Source organism: Schistocerca nitens, chromosome 7 (assembly GCF_023898315.1).
Source record: "Schistocerca nitens isolate TAMUIC-IGC-003100 chromosome 7, iqSchNite1.1, whole genome shotgun sequence".
Classification (NCBI taxonomy): Eukaryota; Metazoa; Arthropoda; class Insecta; order Orthoptera; family Acrididae; genus Schistocerca; species Schistocerca nitens.
In genome coordinates, this window is record NC_064620.1 from 345,747,034 (window position 1) to 345,754,042 (window position 7,009).

The 7,009-nt window shown below is 41.4% G+C and overlaps 1 long non-coding RNA gene across 1 annotated transcript in view; it reads left to right on the plus strand.

Moving 5' to 3' along the window:
• Nucleotides 1-6,808, plus strand: part of LOC126195323 (uncharacterized) — a 125,289-nt gene extending 118,481 nt beyond the window's left edge. Inside the window, exon 2 of the long non-coding RNA XR_007538581.1 lies at nucleotides 6,614-6,808. This is a non-coding gene — a long non-coding RNA (uncharacterized LOC126195323). The remainder of the gene's footprint in view (nucleotides 1-6,613) is intronic.
• The last annotated feature ends 201 nt before the right edge of the window (nucleotides 6,809-7,009 follow it).

The following is a 7,009-nucleotide window of genomic DNA, read 5'->3' on the forward strand; positions in this document are numbered from 1 at the left end:
AGTGCAAGAGAGGCAGAAAATCACAAATACAAACACAAAAAAGTTATGTAAACAAATGCACTTCAAAATGAGAATAAATTCTCCAAAAGCGTTGTGTTAAGTATGAAAAAATAAGTAAGTGGCGCAGTTTGTCATTAGTTAAATCATGAAAGACACGGTTATAGGCTTTCCAAAAACGTCGATAACGATGAACGAATTTTAAAAAAAATGTTTATAGAAGTAAAATAGAATCCGGATCTTGAGTAACAAATTCTGGTGAATAAATGATAGTTTGCCGGTCACTATGGGAAGAGTTTCTCGAATTTAGTGAATCGGGCATTTATTAGGAAGAATAACTTTTAATTAATTATTGTACTGACTCTTATGCTATAAGCTAATTATCAAAGAGCCGTGTAGTGAGAACGGTAGCGGTTGTATTGTGGTGGTATTTCAATCTGAAAGCAAATGAGGCCCAGAAATATGAGTGTAGTGAAATGGATAATACCGCAAATATTTTTGACAGTTCGAGTTGTAATTAGCGTACAGTATATTGATATCAGTGCTATGATACTGCAGTTTCTGGAACTGTTAGGAAGAGTAACAGCGTTATTCTCCATTTACCAACGCATTTACTTGAGTTTCCACAAACTTATATCAAAAGTTTAATTTGGGAATATTTTGTTTAGTGTGTCACCAACACCAGAGATGGCTAAGAGTTTTTCTATTTGTCTTTTAATAGTTATAAAACTGTGGCAGCAAACAAGGAGTCTTTTTTTTTCGAGTGAAGGCCAAGAAAATAGGTAAATCGGGAAAACGCCTAATGATTTTACAGCAGAATCTAAAATTTGGTTTCGTGTATTTTGCTTTAGTTTACTCCACATTTAAACTGACAACTACAATGGAAAGAAAGAAAGAGATACTAAAGCAGATAATATTTACCTGAAGAAAAGTTATACGATCAGAGTATATACATAATTGAAATCAATAAAAACTGATTTTTCATTCATAGAAACTATATGAGACACTAGTTAGATAATATTTTATAATATCTCTTTTAAAAATAAAAATTAATATATCCTGCAATGGAAATACCGTTTAAAATACAAAAATAACAAAAATTATTGCAAGATCAGATAGTTAACGAGTTCTCTGAACTGAAATTAACCTCATTGGACTGCTGAAGACTTTATTTAAGAGAAAACCCGTTAATTAATGTTACAAAGAGCATGCCATCTACAGCTGAACTACAGACGTTGGTAGACGCATATGATAGATATGGCCGAACAAAAAAGATGTTCGTTTACTATTATCAGTTGACAAAGATTTGGCCACACTGACCGGACCTTTTTAATGGATAGTCCAATACTGAGTCCAGTTCACACCATATTAGGTGTAACGATACGTTTCCGCCACCTTCTCCCACAGCGCTGTCATTCCATTCTCCTTCTCACCGTCAATAACGTTAATGACGTTAACAGCAAGATATCGCGGCTGGCTGTACATAGTCACGTGAGCAAGCTAGATCCCACTACAGTCAAGTCTACGGTCCCTTTTGTTGAATAAAACTGAAATTTGAAAAAGATCTCACAACTTGGTAACATAGACATCGACAAAGGCTTTGTCACAGGTTGCTACTTCCATCTACATACACGTAACTGTACAGTGCGGACGCTGATGAATCAAAGAACAAATCCGATCTGCGAGTATGTTGACTCCAGCAGAAAGCAATGCGTGCTACAACTCTACCATGGTACAACTGTCATCACCTATATCCTCGCTCATATCAAAGTGGTTTGAAAGATATCTATGATAACCCTTCAGACCATCTGATGGCGATAACAACAATTCTTATGACACTAACGGACGCCAAAATACTGCTTATACATGCAGTTGGTGCCAAAAATACAAACAGCATTGGATGTGCATTCATAGACCAGACAACACAAGCTTGTGGATGATATAAATTACCAGAGGAAATGTCTATTATGTCGCGAGAGTTATATATAGCAACCATTCCAGAAAAAAGCACTTAAGTAAGCAGGAAACTACATGGAGGGCAAAATAGTTATCTTAACCGACAACCCGGCCAATTACGAAATTATGCAGCATGTCTGTCGCCTAGACCATCAGCGAAAAGAAGTCACATTAATCTGGGTCAAAGGTTACGCGGAAACAAACACGGCGACGAACTGGCTAAACAAGGTGCAGCTTTAGGAAAGCATGTCATCAAAAGATACCCACACACATTCATACAACGACTTGAAAGGACGATGCAAATGAGGTGGGACGAGGAATGGAGGAAAAAGACCAACAGCAAAGGGAAATATTGTGTAGCGATACACCCTGTGGTTCAGGCAAGGCAGTGGTATATGAAACAAATGGCGGCAAAAGCATTTTATACAACGATTGCACGAATGAAATTCAATCATGGTCGTTAAACGCTTACATCGTGTGAGACTGATGGACAACTCTCTTTGTGCTTCTGGAGATGAAGAAGACACGTGCCATATAATATTAGGACATCCCTTGCTCTCTGAGAAGAGACCAGCAACATGAGACCAAATGTGAAGGCAGCCACTCGGAGGGAGCAGAGCCGAAGCGAAGAATCTCATTGCCTAGATGACAAACCCCAATTATCTAACACGTCAGAAGAGAAATCGGGTACATAAAGCATAATATATACGTATAAATTTTTATGATACTCCATTTCCAGATTTAAGTAAAGCTGTGTTGACGGATCATGAGTCGTGCTTAGGTAGCTCAGTCGGTAGAGCACTTGTCAGCGAAAGGCAAAGATCGCGAATTCGAGTATCGGTCCGACACATAGTTTAAATCTTGCGGGAAGTTTCAATACTCCATTTGTTGTAACTGAAGTTAATTTAAATTTTTTATTAACTGTAAAATATTCGTACAAATCTTATAAAAAGTAGACCCCTTTGCTACAAATAGATTTTGTAAGATGGCAAGAACTATGCCCCTTACATGAAGTCATTAAAGATCACCTAACTTACGTTGAGCGAACAGTAGGGCTGTACAAAATGACTGACAAGGCACAATGCATCTTGTAGAGGGTATAGTATGGACATAGTGGAATAATTAATGTCGGGTGATAGTTTTAAAGTAATTCAGACGACATGAAAACTTTGTGGAAACGAGTCGCTTTACTGGACGCTAATTTACCAATTTACCACAGGGAAGTATTTGACTGTGGCCGGCCGGGGGAGCGGGTAAGGGAAGCGACAATAAGCACCTTAGGGCGGCTCAAGCTCTGAGAAAGCGGTAACGGTGCGCGGCCTCCAGCTGCCTTAAGATGAGTGACAGTGAGTGGGTGGTTGACCCTGACTCCATGCTGTTGTACCGGGAAACAAACGGAGAACTTGTACGCCTGTTAATAAATGGCCGTCGTCCCGTTTTCTGTGAAACATGCGAGAAAGCCGCGCAAAGCTACGGTGGAGCAGTCAGCAGTCAATAGAGGTCAAAATATGAGTGTTCATGACTATAGCAACTTCACGCTGAATTCACGGTCCGCAGAGTCTGAAGTAAATCAGGTGAAGAGCGACAGAAGGAAATACGCCGGCCTCCGATGGGAACGTAGGACCAAGGAATTTGAAGTACTCTCCTGGGAGTCAGAATTCCGGAAAACTTAGTGTTTCTGCAGACGCTAACCTTGATGGGTGGCCTGGGAGGAGCGAAATAGCAGAAGTTGAGAAGAAGGGAAATTTTGTGGGAATTTGTTCACTTCCCAGAGCAGGCATTAGTCGGCGCTGGGAAGCGACGCATAATTAACGTGACTTGCGCTGCAATTGGCGTAAGTGATTTTGCTGGAGGGGAAACCGAGGCGAAGAGCGGACTGTGAGAAGTCTCTGTAGAGGTCTTCCGTTCCTAGCTTGCCTAGAGTGCAGACGTGGCGTTCTTTACTCAGCTTGCCTGAGAAAGAGTGAGCATCTCTGCAGTTTAGGACTTAGCAAATGGAACGATTGAGCTTGGAGATAGAAAGTTTTGGTTCAGCTATGTACTGAACAAGATAGCTAGGAGTGAATAGACGAGCGCAGCCTTGCAGCACCACGAGGTCGACCGACGTCCACACAACGACGCCGCTCCGCCACGCTGTATTCGGTGATATTGCGCCCGCTCCGGCCACTGATTAATTTTTTGGATCATGTCGGCAAAGTTTCCACGAGGGTTACATGGGCCGTGTTCTGTAGAATTCTTCTCGTACTTCGCATTACGCCTGGGTCAGTCGATAGGAATTACTTTTGAGTTATCGAGCTTTACTCCACGCAAACGCAATTTATTGCCACTGCCTGGTAGGAGAGTCATGTAATGTGATTATTGAAGGTCGTGAGTTAAAATAAATTTGTGATCATCGACTGCATCTGTTTTCAATCAAGTAGTTGAAATCCCAAGTCACTTTCTTAATTAATTTTATGTTCAACATTTGCATCTGGTGTTCAATAGGTGCATATAACATCAATGTGCACCCCTTTTTAATTAAAAGTGATCAATTCTGAATCAATTAATGTCAACACTGCCACCGCAGTTCAATCAGGAGTCACAGGGCCTTATTACTTTCTTTGCGTTATCCGATATTGTGCCAGTTTTGCACTCTCTGTTGATCTGTTAGTCAATTAGCTGGGGTGAAGACACGCCAAAACCAGATAAGTGACGGGTGGGGTGTTACAATTTAAATGTTGTACACAGATAATAGTCCAAAGTGACAGTTGTTACGAATGTGTGTAACTTATGGTTGTCTATATGGTCATGAAACGAAAAGCCAATAAATAAGCAAATAATACTTTGTGCCTTTTCTAGTTGTTCCTTTTCATGTTTCACTCGCAAGTGGAGTCAGTAAAAATGATTCTATACGAGCCCTTATCTCTCTTGTTTTCTCCTTAGTGTTCTAACGCGAGTCGAAAGTTGGGGATATCAAATTCGTTCTGCCGCCTGTCGCAAACGCTGACTCTCTAAACTTCCCCCTAGCATTTCGCGAAAAGAACATCTTCTTCGCAGTATGAATTTCCATCTTAACCCCACGGCATATCTCCAAGTACACTTACTTTTAATCGCGTCTCTATGCAGTCAGAAGGTCTAAACATTTCTTTCGCGTGTAGGCCGGCGGACTAATTATTCGAGACAATTTCTGTCGCTGGCTCCATCCCATAGCAATTTTTTCATTCTGGAACTGAATGTGCGCTGTTGTGATACTTCCTTGCAGATTAAAACTGTGTGCCGGACCGAGACTCAAACCCGAAGCCTTGTATTTCGCGAACGATGCTCTTACCATCTGAACTCTCCAAGCACGACTTGTTACTTGATCTCAACTTGTATTCGCAAAATTCCGAGGGCTCTCGTTCCAAAACGAACCCTAAGTCGCTTAGGAGGTAGCCTGCTTTGGAAGTTTCAGAACACTGATCTGTTTTTTGGCTAAAAATGTTGTCTGGGATGTCTACTTTATTTCAATGTTCATTGCAAGTCACAAGAAATTCCGTTATCGAGTTACAAGGCGATCTGTGAAAAAGTTTCTTCGAAAATCATTCACAGTGGGTAAAAAATAGTCGCCGTCGTCATCATTGTGGCAGCATGTAATTTTTACAGGCACTGTGGACATTATAAATTTGCTCGAACTTGAGATCGGAACAGGCTATTACAACTGCTTCACAAAAGCGGACGAAAAGCGTATCTTGCGAGCAGAGCAGCGGATGACAGAAGCTGCCAATGAGGCACGCAGGACCATCAAGGCCACGCAGAATATGTAGGAGGACCTCTTTTTGGAAATGGAAAGACTACTCTATGCTCCAGGGATTGTTGGCTAGGGGTATGTTTAACTTGAGTACAAAAATATGCAACCCAAAAATTTAAACGCGTTTTCCTCGAAACCATATTTTTTACATTGACGGGAAACATAACTTGATAACAGTACGTAAGATTTTGAACGGAATTTGATGCTGCCATTGTAAATTGAATTCTAGAGTGTAATTAGCGGTTTTGCGATGTAGTGGACTGACAAGGCAGCCAGTCCACAGAGACGGGTAGCCGAGAGGGCACGCGTACACACACGCCGACTGGCGTTAAGTCTGGAACAGGATTCGTAATGAATGTGATAAAGAAAAGAACGTAGCTACTAGAACACTTAACTTTTATATTGTCCTTTGGTATACAGCATTCTTGATGATACAAGTGAGACTCTTTAGATTCATGAAGTAACTAATGGCGCCTAGCTATGTCGTAGCCATTAACTTAGCTGAAGGCTATTCTAACTGTCTCTCGGCAATTGAGAGAAAGGCTTCGTCAGTGTAGTCGCTAGCAACGTCGTCGTACAACTGGGGCGAGTGCTAGTCAGTCTCTCTAGACCTGCCATGTGGTGGCGCTCGGTCTGCGATCACACAGTGGCGACACGCGGGTCCGACATGTACTAATGGACCGCGGCCGATTTAAAGCTACCACCTAGCAAGTGTGGTGTCTGGCGGTGACACCACATGCGATATCTTCAAAATTCTGTTTTTGGTGGACGCTTTTGTCTCACATTTGTTGCATCACGTCAATATTTTGTTAGAACTTAATGTTTTTCAGTTAACCTATGTATGTTAAAAGAAAATATATTGAGACTGATTTATTCAAAATTATTTTGTTACAGGTCCAATATGAGGGCTTTCGAAATTCCCGCGATGACCAGTGTTCAGGCTGCAAGGAGTCTTTCCACCAGGTGCAGCTGTTACAGGGAGCGTCTGATGTGGACACAAAAAGGCAAAAGTGAAAGGAATAAAACTGTATCGGCAGATTTAGCAATACTTTGTATTTTACTTGGAAACAAAATCATGAAAATCACCTATTTTTCATGTGTTCAATGAGTTCTACCCCCCTCCCCCACCTTAAGGCAAATGCTGGGACTTCCCCAGCCCGAGCTCGTGCGCCGTCTGTAATGACCTCGTTGTCAACGGGGCGTTAAACACTAATTTTCCTTCATTCCTCCCAAAACGAGTCACGAAACACATTGCTTTCTTCAACACACATCCCGAATAATGACGTCGCT